The sequence below is a fragment of the Diabrotica virgifera genome, chromosome 8, assembly GCF_917563875.1.
Source record: "Diabrotica virgifera virgifera chromosome 8, PGI_DIABVI_V3a".
Lineage (NCBI taxonomy): Eukaryota > Metazoa > Arthropoda > Insecta > Coleoptera > Chrysomelidae > Diabrotica > Diabrotica virgifera.
The window spans coordinates 146,803,213-146,821,015 of record NC_065450.1 but is presented as its reverse complement, the minus strand read 5'-3'; the positions used below and the strand labels follow the sequence as shown (position 1 = coordinate 146,821,015).

Here is a 17,803-nt window from a genome sequence, read left to right as displayed (position 1 = left end):
CCCCATTCTGCAGCAAAACGACTGAACTCCATAGAAGAAAAGCAAGGCCCGTTATCAGAAAACACAACTGTAGGGATTCCATGTCTGCAAAAAATTTGTTTTAAGAACTGTATTACTCTATTACTAGTTTGTGACGTTAAAGCAGACATTTCCACGAATTTTGAATAATAGTCAACCACTAAAATATAATTTTGTGAATTAAAAACAAATAAATCAATTCCGACTTTATCCCAAGGGAGGTCAGGAATGGTGTGAGGCAGTAAAGGTTCTCTCTGATTACATTTTCTCTCTGATAGGCAAATATTGCAACATTTCACAACATTTTCTATATCTCTTGACATTCCTGGCCAAAAAAAATATTGCCTAGCTAATAATTTTGTTTTCTGTATTCCTTGGTGTGACATATGTAATTTATCCAGGGTTTCTTCCCTTAGATGTTTAGGTACAAGCAATTTATTATTTTTTACAATTATACCTTGAACTACACTTAGTTCATCTTTAAATGGCAAATATTTTTGAAATTCTTGATTTATGTATTTACTATCAGGGAATCCTTCTGTAATTAATTTCATGAGTTGTATTAAATGAGGGTCTTCTGCAGTTTGTTTTTGAAACTCTCTAATTTTACAATTTGAAATTGGGAAACTCTCTGTAATGCTTAGAAGCTGTGATTCAATTTCACTGAATTTATTTTCAAATGTTTCATCATATGATTTTGGAAAAGCCCTACTTAAGGCAGCAGCAAAAAACATATCCTTACCTTTCTTATAAACAATAGTAAAACTATATGGTTGTAACATGACAAGCATTCTTTGAAGTCTAGCTGGAGCATCCACTAGAGGTTTGTTAAAAACTCCAACAAGAGGTAAGATGTAGATCTTTGAAACACACTCAGTGAACCAAAGATCCAAGGTTATTGGTTTAACGACCACTCGTACGAAATCAAATAGATGAAATAGAGAATGTGGAAAAATCCCCTTACGAACAATTCACACATCCACCATTTCGGGCTGGGAAAAATTTTTCGAATAGAATCAAAGATCCAAACACCAGTTCTTAGAAATGTGTTTCGCCCTCTTCAACCTCTCTGGGCTCGTCGGTAAAGACAAGAGGTTGAATATCTTTAGACACATTCTAATCAAAAAACAACATTCGAGACCTAGACATAGAAGGTGCGTAAGTCTACGGCAAATCCGACAATGACAGTCTCAAGTTTTAATTCCCTAATTACTTAAAGTAAGTAAAATATATGTTTAAAAACATAAGATGTAGATCTTTGAAACACACTCAGTGAACCAAAGATCCAAGGTTATTGGTTTAACGACCACTCGTACGAAATCAAATAGATGAAATAGAGAATGTGGAAAAATCCCCTTACGAACAATTCACACATCCACCATTTCGGGCTGGGAAAAATTTTTCGAATAGAATCAAAGATCCAAACACCAGTTCTTAGAAATGTGTTTCGCCCTCTTCAACCTCTCTGGGCTCGTCGGTAAAGACAAGAGGTTGAATATCTTTAGACACATTCTAATCAAAAAACAACATTCGAGACCTAGACATAGAAGGTGCGTAAGTCTACGGCAAATCCGACAATGACAGTCTCAAGTTTTAATTCCCTAATTACTTAAAGTAAGTAAAATATATGTTTAAAAACATAAGATGTAGATCTTTGAAACACAAATTGGTCGTTAAACCAATAACCTTGGATCTTTGGTTCACTGAGTGTGTTTCAAAGATCTACATCTTATGTTTTTAAACATATATTTTACTTACTTTAAGTAATTAGGGAATTAAAACTTGAGACTGTCATTGTCGGATTTGCCGTAGACTTACGCACCTTCTATGTCTAGGTCTCGAATGTTGTTTTTTGATTAGAATGTGTCTAAAGATATTCAACCTCTTGTCTTTACCGACGAGCCCAGAGAGGTTGAAGAGGGCGAAACACATTTCTAAGAACTGGTGTTTGGATCTTTGATTCTATTCGAAAAATTTTTCCCAGCCCGAAATGGTGGATGTGTGAATTGTTCGTAAGGGGATTTTTCCACATTCTCTATTTCATCTATTTGATTTCGTACGAGTGGTCGTTAAACCAATAACCTTGGATCTTTGGTTCACTGAGTGTGTTTCAAAGATCTACATCTTATGTTTTTAAACATATATTTTACTTACTTTAAGTAATTAGGGAATTAAAACTTGAGACTGTCATTGTCGGATTTGCCGTAGACTTACGCACCTTCTATGTCTAGGTCTCGAATGTTGTTTTTTGATTAGAATGTGTCTAAAGATATTCAACCTCTTGTCTTTACCGACGAGCCCAGAGAGGTTGAAGAGGGCGAAACACATTTCTAAGAACTGGTGTTTGGATCTTTGATTCTATTCGAAAAATTTTTCCCAGCCCGAAATGGTGGATGTGTGAATTGTTCGTAAGGGGATTTTTCCACATTCTCTATTTCATCTATTTGATTCAAACAAGAGGCTTGTGATCCTTCTCGATTGTCACATCAACACGACCAAAAATATACTGGTGAAACTTCAAACAAGCATTAACAATAGACAACATCTCTTTTTCAATTACTGCATAATTTTTCTGAGTTGGTGTAAAAGCCTTCGTGGCATATGCCACAGGTTTATTATTTTGTAGTAAAACAGAACCACATCCAAACTGACTGGCATCTGTTGAAATCACTACAGGACATTTTACTGAATAAAACTGTAGGATAGGTGCTTCAACTAACAGCTTTTTTAATTTCTGAAAAGCAGTTTCCTGTTGGTTTTCCCAATGAAAAGAAATATTTTTTCTTGTCAGAAGTCTTAATGGCTCTGTAAGCTCAGAAAAGTTAGGTATGAAACGACATAAATAATTTACAACACCTAAGAATCGTTGTACATCTTTTGCAGATCTTGGTCTTTGCATCTTAGTAACAGCTTCAATTTTTTTCTCATCAGGTTCCAGACCCTTTTTAGAAATATTATATCCCATATAATTTACAGAAGCTAACCCGAACTTGCATTTATCTCTATTAAATTTTATATTATTTTTTCTAGCAATATCTAAAACCTGTTTTAATTTTTTATTGTGACCCTCAAGAGTATCAGAATATATTAATAAATCATCAAAATATAACCCTATTTCTACATTTTCAAATAATTGCTGCATTTTCTTTTGAAAAACCTCAGGAGCTGAAGCTATGCCATTTGGCATTCTTAAAAAACGATATCGACCAAATGGGGTATTAAATGTACATAGTTTACTGCTGTTATCATCTAACTGGATATGCCAAAATCCGTTGCTAAGATCCAAGACAGAAAAATGACAAGAACCTTTTAGTCGACTAGAAATATCATCAAGTGTAGGGATATAAAAATGCTCACGCTTAATAGCATTGTTAAGATCTTTAGGATCCATACAAATTCTTATATCATTATTAGCTTTTTTATTAACTATTACAAGAGAATTTACCCAATCCGTTGGTTCTGTCACTTTTCTAATTATCTCAAGTCTTTCCAGCTCCTTCAGTTTCTCCATCAGTTTGTCATGCATTGCAAATGGTACCTTTCTAGGTGGATGGACTCTGGGGGCTACTTTCTCATCAATTTTTATGGTATGTTTACCTTTCAAACATCCTACACCCCTAAAAGCATCATCATATTCATGAATTATTTGACTAATACTCTCAATATCATTGTGTAAATTATCATTTATTACATTAATATTATTTTTCTGAATTAAATTTAACATTATACAGGCATCAAGGCCAAGTATTGCATCATTATGTGTTTTAACAATATCCCTAACAACACACAACATTCCAGGAATGTACTACCAAAGTTCTATCAATATTTGAATGTCCTGGACATTTAGGGAACATTCGGTGAACATCTGTTTAAATTATTCCTGGAATGTTACCATAAGACATTCTGTGAACATACTACCAATGTTCCTATATTTTAAGTTGCGAAATAATACATACGTGTAAGAGATACAACATTACTTATAACATACCAGACAAACTAAGTGACATTTTAGGCCTACAGTGCAATAATATGTCAAATTTAAAGAGTTTCCCAAGATTATAAACATACAAATGTAATAAAAATTATTGTTCGCGAATATTCAATTTGGAATGCGATTTTGTTAATAAAAAAAATACTTATAACTTATGCAAAACCCAAGAGAGGCATTTATATTTATTTCTTTTGCGTTCATTTTCAAATTCGCCGTGCATATATTTTTGTGCATGGCGCTTGAGAGGGCATCACGTGACTAAAAACGACCAACCAACGACCTCGCTTCGGCCATCTTGGCATCTTCATCTTGGCGACCTTGCCTTGCCGTGGATTGTTTTTAGTTGTTTGTATTATTTGTGCTTTTTAAGAATATTTTTTTAATTCGGATACTTTTATAATAGCTTTAATAGTATTATTAACATAGTGCATAAAATGGTGTCCTGTTTTTAACGCAGTTGGAGTAGCAGAAACAAATGTAGATAAAAAAATCTGCAGGAATAACGTTTCAATTATGACAGAAGCTCAAAACAAATGACTGAATGAAAAGCCCTATTAAAAGGTTAGTATGCAAATATGTAAACGAAAGCATGCCCTGTATTTCAGAAAATAAATTAATACTATTAATACCCTAATAATACTATTCATAAAAAATCTTTTAAGTAACGTAGATATAACAAAGTGAATAAAAGGCATAAATCAGAAGAATTATTATTTTATTTTATAAGTTAATAATTGGTCATATCCATTTATTATTTTAATAATAATTGTGAATAAGCCACAAACTTCGCTTATTCCTAACTAAAATAGTAAATAGAGATAGGTAATAACAAAAGGATTTGTAAAACTAAAATAATTCTTTTTGCGTTTTTGCTAGTGTATGCCTTTATAAATAGGATGGTAGACCACACACTATAATATGCAGTACCAACTAATGAATACACAGAATAATATAGTCGATTTGCTAAACTCAGTCTCAGTACTAATTACTGTAATTTTGGCAAAATTGGCCAAAAACAAAAAAAGTTACCTACTAAAATCACTAGCCAGTTGTGTCTGAGTTTGGGGAACCGACTATACTAATAAACAATTTCTAAGCTGTTTTATAATAATTTTGTGAGTTCATTAATCATATTTTTTATTTAAAACTAAAATTTGTTAATAATGCTTAGTAATGCATATATTTTGTATTTTTAGCTTTCCAGAAGATCCTGCGAAGAAGACATGAAGTATAGATCAGATTTGTTAATAGAGGAGTATGTTCAAAACACTTTTTAGAAAAAGATATTGACAGAACTTCACTTTCATCTGTTCGTTTGAGAGACTGTGCTGTTCCAATAGCTTATGTCACACAGGTATATGCATAACCTAATTAATAATACAGTCCGTACAATATAGATACTGTTGTAATTCATTATCTACATCGGAGATCTAAGTTGACATTGTTGCCCAACTACAAAAAATTTTTGAATTCATTTTAAGTCAAATATATCACATAATTATTGCGAAGTAGATTATACAACAAAACAGATTAATATTCAATGTAAATAAATAAAAACATCAGAAATCGAAAACAAGAATTAAGGTATAATCTTATGTTACAGTTATTAAGGTACCAAGGGTATTATAGGGATATACGTTGACCGAAAGCATTATTATTATAATACCTGTGGTGCCTTCAACGTTTAATGCCCGACTAAATTATTCTTTATATGCGAAAAATTTGAATGAATTTTGAATTGATTAGTTTTTAAATAAGTACATTTACCAGTAACAGTAGTAACGTAATTGTGGTAACCATAGTTTTACTTAGGTTGATATTTGTCAACTTGACAGTATCTAAGTCGTTATTTAAATTTAATGCCCAAGGGCGTTATATCGTACTTAACAGACTTCGAAATGTCATTATTTGTCAAATAATGTACCAGTAGGACATTAAAGTAAATAATAAAAACAATAAATATAATGAATACTAAATACTTATTTGTTTGTGAAAAATCTATTTCTTTGTGGCTTTTTTGTAATTAATTATTCTAATGGGGAAATAAGCCACAATTTACTTGAAAAAATAATTTTATTAAGGTTTCTACTTCCACATCGGATGTCGTTGTCAAAATACAAAATGTTCATTATTATTATTTTATTTATTAAATATTATTTATTATTTATTTAAATATTATTTAATATTTATTTTTTTATTATTATTATTTATGCATATTATTACCTGTAAATAATATTTCTTCTGATTGTTAATTGTAAAGGATAGAAAAATTACCTTTTATTTTATTTTCTTTTAGAATCAGCTGAGAGAAGTGGTCTACAAAAAACCAGAAAGGAAACGGAATATGTGGCTACGAAAAGCAAAAGAAAGGTTTACAAAGCAAATGTGACACATTTTTTTATAATATTTAGGAATGTCAGCAAATTACATTAAAAAATGTATGTAAAGATTTTTTGCAATAAAAACGTTTATATTTATCAAGGATGTATTATTTGGTATGGCCATATATTGTCAGTGATGTGACAGTACCTCCTATCTGTTTTTTTCAAGAGATTTGTAAGATAGACTAAAAACTTGTTTCGGCCACCTCCTGTTTTCATATATTTTTTGACTTGTTTTGCAGTAAATTCAACTATCTATTTACTACAAAAAAAGTCAGAATACGTACGAAACCAGAAAGTGACCTTAAAAAATGTTTTTCGTCTCCTGCAAACCTCATGAAAAAACATACAGGAGGTATTGTCACATTACTGACGATATATTTCAGTGAATGTCTAAAAAATATACTGTGAATGTTCAAAGAACGTTCGTAGACATTCATGGAATGTTCTAACAAGACATTCAGTCTAAAAATATACTGTGAATGTCCAAAGAACATTCATGGAATGTTCCAACAAGACATTCAGTCTATAAAATAGACTGTGAATGTCCAAAGAACATTCGTAGACATTCATGGAATGTTCCAACAGAACATTCTAAGAATATTTAAAATGCTGACACAGCACTTTCCTGGTACTTTCCAGGGACATTCGTGTGCATTTGGGGACATTCCAGGAATGTTTTCAATGTCCTGTGTGTACATTCTAGGAACATTCATGGAATGTTTTGTGTTATTAGGGATAAAATTTCAATTTAGCTATATTTTCTTTATTTTTGCATTGCCTGACTTTTAAATATACACTTCCTACTGTATTTATTATTTTTCCATTATAATCAGTAATCTTATTGGTGCTACTAGTAAGTTCAGAAGTTTGAATATTTAATTTTTTATAATAAGTGTATGGCAAAACACAACAGTCTGCTCCTGAGTCTAATCTAAAAGATACAATTATTTTATTATTTATAAAACAGTCTTCATACCACTTTTCTGAAGACTTTTCATTTATATTATTTAGAAAAAACTGATCTGGCGAAAAATCAGAATCTGAATCGGTATCACTTTGATGGACATTTACATTATGGACTCTGTTTCTATAACTATTAGCATTACAAACTTTTGCAAAATGGTTAAACTTATTACAAATTTTACACCGTAATCCATAAGCCGGACACTTGTTTAAACTATGATTAGAACCACACTTATAACAGTTTTTTATAAAATTGTTACTGATCTTTTGATTTCCTGACGTCTGGGGATGATTTCGGTAAGACTGACCAGGATACCGGTATCTGAGACTGACCGGTATACTGAGGAGCAGATTTCGGCTGCTGGTTTCTATTTGATTGATGTTTTTTCTGTTTTTGTATTTCTAGAACTTCTAATGATTGACTACTATTGGCCCCACTAATAACGCTCAACTGTCTTGCTGCCACCTCAGCAGCTCTGCATATTTCTAATCCTCGGCTCAGTGTTAAACCTTGTTCTCGTAACAATCTATCCTTTAACGAAACATCCGAGATTCCAAGGATTAGACGATCACGTATTAAACTGTCAGTTAGAGTGTCGAATTCACAGGTACTTGCAAGCTGTCTCAGTTCTGTTACATATGAGTCATATGTCTCTAACCCTATCTTGTCTCGAGTAAAAAATAAGTATCGCTCATATGTGACATTTTTTGAGGGTGTAAAGTACTCTTTAAACTTTTTTAGAATAGCTTTACAAGACGTTTTCTTTTCATCTGAAGACCACTCGAAATTGTTATAAATACGAAGAGCCCGATCTCCAACTCGATTCAACAGTACGCTGCCTTGCAAACTATCGGTCTCTTCATTAAGCTTGCTGGCTTCCAAAAATATATTAAATTTTTGTTCGAAAAAACTCCAATTATCTCTCATATTACCATCAAAACACAGTTCTGTTACTGGAACAATGTGGTCGTTCATTTTGGAGGTTAAGTCAAATTTACAAAGTATTATTATTTATCAATTCTCCTTAGGGTGCGAAGACAACGAAATATGACTGCGCCATATTATATTTGTGTGCTTACTTACTTTTGTTTCGATTAATTGGGTAATTATAGGATGAAATAAAATTAATAAAGCACATGGTTCAAATTGACATCTGAGAGGGGTGCTCCCTCCTCTTCTCTTTTTTTCACTTTATTGAATAGGCAATTTCTAGCGAATGCCAGCCATCTAAATGATGTCATCATGACACTTAACTCTTAGAGAGAAATTCATATTTTTCGACATACCTCGTATAAAGTTGGTAAAATGTGATATATTACGATTGAATCTTCGTTTTGAGATAATGCAGAGCTTTTTATAAAGAATCTGATTAGAATTTTATAAAGAATTTGTTGTTAAAATATAAAATTAATTAAGTATTTATATGGGAAATAAGCCACAATTAAAATGAAAAAAATAATTTTATTAACGTTTCGACGCCCAAATCGGGTGCCGTTGTCAAAATACCTGTTAAATTTTGACAACGGCAAAATAAATTTTGACAACAAAACAAAAAAAATCAAAATAGTATTTTGACAACGGCACCCGATTTGGGCGTCGAAACGTTAATAAAATTATTTTTTTCATTTTAATTGTGGCTTATTTCCCATATAAATACTTAATCATAAAAATGCCACAAGGAAATAGCTTCAGAACAACAATAAAATTAATAATAAAATAGTTATTAAAATTTTATAATAAAATGATATGTTGGTTATCGGTAATTTGAGAAATATTTGGAAAAATTAATTTTTTATTTACAAGGATGTAATTACATATTAAAATTAAAATCGTATATTGTTAAATATAAAAGTACTTTATCCTTGAGTTATATTCCTATTTTTTGACTTACCTCGTATAAAATTGATAAGCTTTGATATCTGATGGTTTATCTGGCTTATTTTGTATCTCAGATTTAAGATCATTCAGAGCATTTCATGAAGAATAACTTTTTTCGTAAAATTGATAATAAAAATATTTCCCATATGGTTCGAAGCCACGCAGACATACCGTATAAGTTCCCAAAAAAAAATTATTTTGAATTTTCAAATTGTAATGTCTGACAGGGCCGTAACTACCATTGGGGTAATCGGGCAGTGCCTCCGGCGAAGGGGGCCCCGCGATTGTAATCGCGTTATACTGCCTATAGGCAATATAACGCTATTAAAAACCTACATTATAGCCGAAGAATGTAAGTAACATTATATGTAGTATGTATATTTTTTATGAAAACAGAAAAGATGTTATATTGGTGGTAAATATTTAGCTTAAAATAATGTGATTTCAAATTTTTTTTGTGTTGGTCAACTAAAATAGCAATATGTAGGTAGGCACAGGAAACTTCAGTCATGGAGTACATTAAAATGCGTTTTCAAGTGGTTAAATATCAATTTTCCCGGACTCTTTCTGCTGGGTGATTAACCCCAGACCCCCGGTAGGGGGGTCACAGATCACGTTTGCCCCGGGGCCCCCAACATCGTACTTATGGCCCTGATTTAATGACATATTCGAATTCAGCATAATCAAAAAGCAAATAGAAACATTTTTGAACAAAGTAAAATTATGAATTCACCGATATCTTTTAAAATTATTTAGTATAAAACAGTTTTATTGTTTAAAGAACTAATAAACAATTAGAGGCATCTGTGAGTAGAACTTTTCACTTTAAGATAAGATATATAAACTAACAAAAAATGTTTTAGAAAAATATAAGCTTGTTTGATTTTTTCCGAAACCGAAACTATGCAAGTTTTTCTACATTGACTCCTCTAAAGCGTAAGTGTTATAATTTCCTTATCTTACTGTTTATCTGTTGAGAGATTGTCCAATGATTACACAAGAAAAGTCGTCAATAATTGTTAAATAAATGCGTGCCAAACTGATGCAACTGTAATAACCGTAAAACAACACAAACATAAATAACATTCAATGCAAACAACCAATATGAAATTACTGGCGATAATATTGTATCGAAATACTAAAAGTAGGTAAAGAACAAAGAGAAAGAAAACCCATTTTTAGATTTAAAAATATTGTTCTTAAATTCGGCAAATTGCAATTCTAATAATTTTGCAATAGTCACGTACAAAGCATTATATAGTTTATTGTCGCTGCCATAAAATTTCGGTAGGCCGGAAGGGTTTAAGTATCTAGATATTATGAGATGATTCACTTGGCAAATACGTCTAGTTAGAAATTTTTACGTTTTTAAATTTAAACAGACAACGTAAAAATAATATAAGAATAGAGAGTTATCAAGTAAAATTCTATCTATCCGTTATTTTGACACGTAAACGCTATTTTTTTACGGTATAAGTTTTAACGTATATGTAATTTTAGACTTATCAAGTGGTCGAATTCCTGCTTCACGTTAATAGTTGACAGCTGTCAGTCAAATGTCGTTTTTGACAGCAAAATAATTAAATTTGTTTAAATTTTTTCTGTTTTTGTTTTCTTTAACCCAAAAAACATATTTTGTAATTTTGCCTTGTTTTGTACATTTTGGATTTCAAATTTTTCTAAAAAATATGGAAGAGATCTTAGAACAGGCAAATATAGAGAAACTTAATACTAAATCTCGTTTTAAATGATGATAAGGTTCAAACTTAATATGTACATCATGTCTTTAATTTCTATACCTTAGAACCTGAACAAGCCAAACAGTATTTTCGGTTTGAAAAACAGGATATTCCAAGGCTTGTACAATTGTTAGGGATACCAGATATAATTGTAACAGAAACTGGCCATACCTGTACTGGTAAGTAATGCTGAGAGGAACTAAAACTTTAAACTCAACCAAACCAAAACCAAGCCAAGAAAACAAAGACAAAACACCTGTTAACATACAGAAATAAAATTTCATAACACAACATATTTATTACATGACAGAACTTACATGGCCGAGTCACTCCGAGTCTAGCCGAATTGGTGCGATTCGCTGCTAACGTTACCGTATTTCAAGCCCGCTATCCGACCTACCGTAACGGAGTACGTTAACGTTAAAATCATTTCCGTTATTCAATATTCATACTGCGCATGCTCCATTGCTAAAATAACGTTACCGTATTCTCCTCGAGTTACTTGATAACTCTCTAATAACAGATTTTTACATAATATCAGATAACAAGCAAGCTTCATGCTGCGGGGCCCTCTGTTACGCCCCTGGACACGTTACTCATTGTTTCCAATGAAAAATAGTTGCGACGACTTATACCAAAACATATAATAACTGTTGGCTAAAATTTAATACTTCTAAGACAAAACTTGGTTGTCAGCAAAACGGAGTTACAACCAATGAACAATTGAGCGTATGGAATAAAGTTAGAGTCAACAATATTACCTAGTTGGACTCCAACCAGTGGCGGTTCTAGAAATTTGCCTTAGGGGAACTTCCAATGAAACACCAACCAAAAGACATAGATAAAAGAATAAACCCAAACTACATAAAATACATTAAATAATAACTTCTTTGCTTAAATTCCCTTAATTTTCCTAATAGACCTGGATCCCGCGTACAAAAAAAAAGTTTATTAATAGCAAGCTGAAAATTTGTTTCAAACAAAAAGCAAAGTTTGAAAACAAACTTTGATGTACGGAAACACTGGAACAGGGGAAGCTTTAATTGTGGAACAGGTTAAAAATTTGAAACGTCAGACTACGAAAACGTCCCATGTATTTTGTCGGACAGAACTTGCAATAATTAATTTGTTACCCTTTCATTAAACTCTCATGCAAAAATCAGACTGCTATTTATCACCAACATAATTCCTGTCATTTGACATTTTCTATGTGTGGGACTTATTAAAACGCACAGTTGGTGATAAACCAGTCTGATTTGTGCATGAGAGTTAAATGAACAAATCAATTGGAAGTTCTGTCCGACAAAATACATGGGACGTTTTCGTAGTCTGACGTTTTAAATTTTTAACCTGTTCCACAATTAAAACTTTCAGTGTTCTCATACATCAAAGTTTGTCTGACTAGACACCGTTAAGCTATTAACTAATTTCCAGCTTGCTATTAATCAACTTTTTTTGGTACGCGGGATCCAGGCTTATAACTAGTGTGTTTATTGGGTTGAATTTCTGTGTTTGTGGTTTATCCCACATAACAATTTCATGTTCTTAGTAGATTCATAGAACATACTTTTCAGAAAAAGTATATACTGAGAATATGCGTAATTACCATTGCGAATGTGCAGAGCACATACTAAGTATATAATACTACATTACAGTACTTAAACGTTCTATGTATATACTTAGAATATACTTTTTAGAACATTCCAAGGACGTGCTATAGACCTTCTATTTATATACTTAGAACGTACTACCGCACATCTTTTTAGTTTATACTAAGAACATACTTTTTAGAATATTCCAAGGAAGTGCTATAAACCTTCTATTTATATACTTAGAACGTACTACTGCACATCTTTGTATTAGAAGAAAATATTTTTAAGGATATTCTAAGAAAGTGCTATCAAGTGCTATATTGCTCAGAAGTATGTTTTCAGCATCACCTAATCCCATCTTAGGTTCTACCAAATACCTATTATATTTACATATTTTAATGGCAAATGAGAATGTAGTTAGTACCTACATTCTGCAATATTACTTAAAAAGTAAGTACATATTTATAAATTTTAGTTATCTATATAAACTATTATATTATAATATTTAGCTAAACTTAACTATGTATGAGTAACTAAAATTTATATACTTAGGTATATTGTACTTGTACTTACTTATATGTATTAAATAATATTGAGTTACCAAAATAGATTATACCTATTTTGAAGCACCGCAAACAAAATAGAGGAGATTATGTATGTTCTTTAGTCCTAGTACTTTATCATTAGTCTTCATCCTCAACACTGCATACTGCATAGATACAAATAATGTCTATTTTCGATTTCATATTTTACCGTTGTTCAGGTAAGAAATGGTCAGAATAAGACAAGACGGGGATAGGGGATGGGGGATATGTATTGTGGAATAACAACATTGCACCGGTGGTTATAGTGTTGCCAAACGGAGGGAAATTTCACTTTTTGCGGGAATTTTCAACATAAAAGGTGATAAAGGGAAAAGTTAACTCAAAAGGGAATTTTTGTTTCAGTCCAAATTGTAAAATATTAAAAAAAATCAAATTATTTGAAAATAATTAAACATATCTTCTCAGATTTTGTAAAGAGGAGGGAATTTTTTTTATAAAAGTGGGAATTTTTAAGGTTGACGGAAAAAGCTTACTCGACGGTTGGCAACACCAAAGCCGTGGGTTTTGGCCATAGATAAGGGGATGGTTTGGCATGCTTTGGTTCTGGAATGGCCCGTATTGAATTGAATGTAGCTAAATTCAAATTCCAACGATGTAAAAATACTAATGATAAACTCGAAATGGTTAAGTTATTTCAATTATGAAAACGAATTTTTAATAATAAACGTTAATACTATTAATGTTTAAACTTTTTTACCATACAACAATTTTGAAATGAAATTCGTCCAATACTACCTACATACATAAATTTTATTAATTATTCTAAAATATAACGAAGTTGATAATCTATAAGGCTAATATTATTCATACTTCCTATACATACATATTATTTTTAAGATATTTTAAAAGTATCTACTTATAAGTATGTGCTAAGAATATTCGATAAAGGTATATTCTAAGAATAAACTTTTACGAATATTCCGAGTTACTACGTACACGAATGTACTCAGTATATTCGGTACGAGAATATACTTTAAAGAATATGCAAAGAACATGAAATTTAGAATTTTTTTTAAGGTACATGCTATGCTTGTACTACGCATATACTAAAAAGAATATACTCCGACGAATGTTGGTAGTATATGCTTAGAACATGATGCGAACATCATTGTTATGTGGGATGTTTCATGTCGGCTAATATATTTTTGTTTCAACAATTTTTTGCTTTAATTTTGGACCTTGCTAGGGGTACATTTTCCCTCCCCGTAGATCCGCCACTGACGCCAACGTTAAAGATAACTGAGATATAAACAAAGAATAAGAAAACGTATCGACAAAGCCAAAACCGCCTGCTAAAAACAATACTGATTATAGAGATATTACATTGAACCCTTTCACTGTTACTTTTGAAATGAGACATGCCCAGAAGCGGCAGTTCTTAATGGCAATGAAAGTGAGAATGTGCATGATGTGTCATGGACCCGTGCCATACGCAGCGAAAGGGTTAAACCTTTAAAATCAGATTAATCCGTTGCTTCAAATTCTCCACAGTGCTGGATCGCATGGAGAGCAGAACTCTTACAAAGACAATAACAAAATTGAAGGTCTTTGAGATGTGAATCAATTTTTGGGTAAGTTCTTTTATCGTTTCATACAGCGGCGGATCCAGAAAATCGATTAGGGGGGGGCACATAGGGTAGGTACAAACTCGAGGAATCTGAAATATACCCCGATAAAATCTATTCTATCTAGGCCCGGTACTTTACGTCTCGATTAACAGCCGGTTAGTTAACCGGGGTTTAATCGGGACCTCTTTAGGGTCTCTTGCGTTGTAATAAATGCAATTATAATTATTATTACACTTATTTATAATTATAATAATACTTGAAATTGCATTTATTGCAACGCAAGAGACCCTAAAGAGGCCAGGATTAAACCCCGGTTAACTAACCGGCTGTTAATCGAGACATAAAGTACCGGGCCCTAGTGTATTTTTGATCCGTCTGGGGGGGGGGCACGTGCCCCAGCCCTGGATCCGCTACTGGTTTCATATAGGGCACTTTCCTCGTTTGTGATGAAACTAATTGTGGCGTAATTGTCTTTTTACGTGGTTGACTCTACTATTTTATTGTTTATGTTTTTAGGCACTAAGTTTAATTTAATTGACTTTATTTATTTTTAATAACTTACACTTAAAGAAATAAAGAACACTGAATTTATATCCTTTAATAACACTAATTTACAAACTTAACATTAAAATACTACATTATTTTTATTCGTTACAAAATAACCACGGCTTTATTAAAGATTACACTAAAACAACAATTTATCTAAATGTCTAATATGTACCATTTACATTTACATTTATTTCGCGTCCGAACATCGAAAAATGTTACTCGACCGACGACTACAAATTTATAACTAACTCTAATTTCAAAAAATGTCTCTTTACATAGTTATAAAAATTAATCTACTGATTTCCAGAAAAAATCGAAAGATATCTATTATTTACAAAGCAACAAAAGAAAGGTGTATTAGGTGACCTTCTAGATATGCCGATACGTTCGTAAACAGCTGTCTCGCCGACGAACAGGGTTTCAGACACTTCGGCGCCAGAAAGTTCTGGCGTTGACAGGGCCGGCCTGGGACCGTGACATTGCCCCCTCCTCAAAAGATGGTTCCTCCTGGAACCTTGTCGGGACTGGAACTGGATGCTGGTATCTGCAACTGGACCCTCTTTTACAACTCCCAGTTGTATAAAAGTGACAGGGGACGGTCTTCTCTCCGCACCAGTAACTATGCGGATTGCAACAGACTAACACCTGGACCTCGGTGTCTTGGAAAATTTCTTCTACCATATTTCGGATAACTCTCCAGTCTAATTGGCTGCATTCTAACTTTGGCATGGCTAACTTTTGCACGTCGGACTCCAACACGTGCTCTCTCAATTGAATTAATGCATCCCATACATCTTGGTAGGTAGGTTGGTCATGGACAGTGTCTTTTGTTACCAGATAGAATAGGTAACGTGATGCATCTTGGAGTTTCAATGCTTTGCCAGGAGCTGGCAGTTGGCATTGAAGTTCTGCAACTCGACCAAACTTCATTCGGAAGGCGGATGCCAACCCTCGTGCGTCTTTGATACTGGCCGGGATGGTATGGGCCAGTGAATAGTCATCGGGAAGTGCGAGTAAATCTCGCTTTTCTTCAGTGGTAACACCATGTCTTGCTTTACCGGTACCTCCATAGGCCCCCATGAACTCCTCAAACGTGAGGTCAGGTATTTCTCGAACTTGGTTGACTTCCACTTCTTCATCTACGTCGTGGTCTCCCTCGTACGGCGCCAACCGGTTATGGTGAACTATCATCGGCTTTCCCCTAGGAATCTTGCTTATTCGGTAGATAACGTCATTGATTTTCTTGACAATGAGGTACGGACCTTCCCAGAACTGCTGCAACTTGGGAGAGCAGCCTGTTCGCTTCTTTGGATTATAAAGCCAGACTTTGTCGTTCTCCTTGAAACATCCCTTTTCAGCTTGGGTATCGTATCGTTTCTTCATTCGGTCGCTAGCGATCTGAAGATTAGAACGGACCAACTCATGTTTATCGTCCATTCTTCTTCGTAATTCATTCACGTAATCCTCACCAGCAACATCTTCTCCAGGTCGACATCCAAACTCTAGATCACAGGGTAGACGCATCTCACGTCCAAATAGGACTTTTGCTGGTGTTTGGCCAGTTGATTCATTAACAGCAGATCTATAGGCCATTGCGAAGAACGGAAGGTACTGGTCCCAGTCTCGTTGATGATTGGACACCATCTTTGTCAAATACTTGCCGACTGTCCTATTCATACGCTCCACCATTCCATCCGATTGCGGGTGATAGGCCGTGGTTCTTGGCTTCTTCATGCCTAGTTTATCACAGATTCCTTGAAATAGATCGCTCTCAAAGTTCCTTCCTTGGTCACTATGGATCTCCAGAGGTACTCCAAATCGGCTGATGCAGTCTTTGATTAACACATCTGCAATAGTGGCGGCCTTCTGGTCTGGAATTGCGTAGATCTCCACCCACTTCGTGAAGCCCTACTTAAGGCAGCAGCAAAAAACATATCCTTACCTTTCTTATAAACAATAGTAAAACTATATGGTTGTAACATGACAAGCATTCTTTGAAGTCTAGCTGGAGCATCCACTAGAGGTTTGTTAAAAACTCCAACAAGAGGTAAGATGTAGATCTTTGAAACACACTCAGTGAACCAAAGATCCAAGGTTATTGGTTTAACGACCACTCGTACGAAATCAAATAGATGAAATAGAGAATGTGGAAAAATCCCCTTACGAACAATTCACACATCCACCATTTCGGGCTGGGAAAAATTTTTCGAATAGAATCAAAGATCCAAACACCAGTTCTTAGAAATGTGTTTCGCCCTCTTCAACCTCTCTGGGCTCGTCGGTAAAGACAAGAGGTTGAATATCTTTAGACACATTCTAATCAAAAAACAACATTCGAGACCTAGACATAGAAGGTGCGTAAGTCTACGGCAAATCCGACAATGACAGTCTCAAGTTTTAATTCCCTAATTACTTAAAGTAAGTAAAATATATGTTTAAAAACATAAGATGTAGATCTTTGAAACACACTCAGTGAACCAAAGATCCAAGGTTATTGGTTTAACGACCACTCGTA

The 17,803-nt window shown here is 33.4% G+C and overlaps 1 long non-coding RNA gene across 1 annotated transcript; it reads left to right on the top strand.

Moving 5' to 3' along the window:
• Positions 1–4,125: 4,125 nt before the first annotated feature.
• On the top strand, positions 4,126–6,465 carry LOC126889769 (uncharacterized). The gene is made up of 3 exons (XR_007700167.1): positions 4,126–4,570; positions 5,206–5,363; positions 6,306–6,465. It is a non-coding gene; the product is annotated as an uncharacterized LOC126889769 (long non-coding RNA).
• Positions 6,466–17,803: the final 11,338 nt, after the last annotated feature.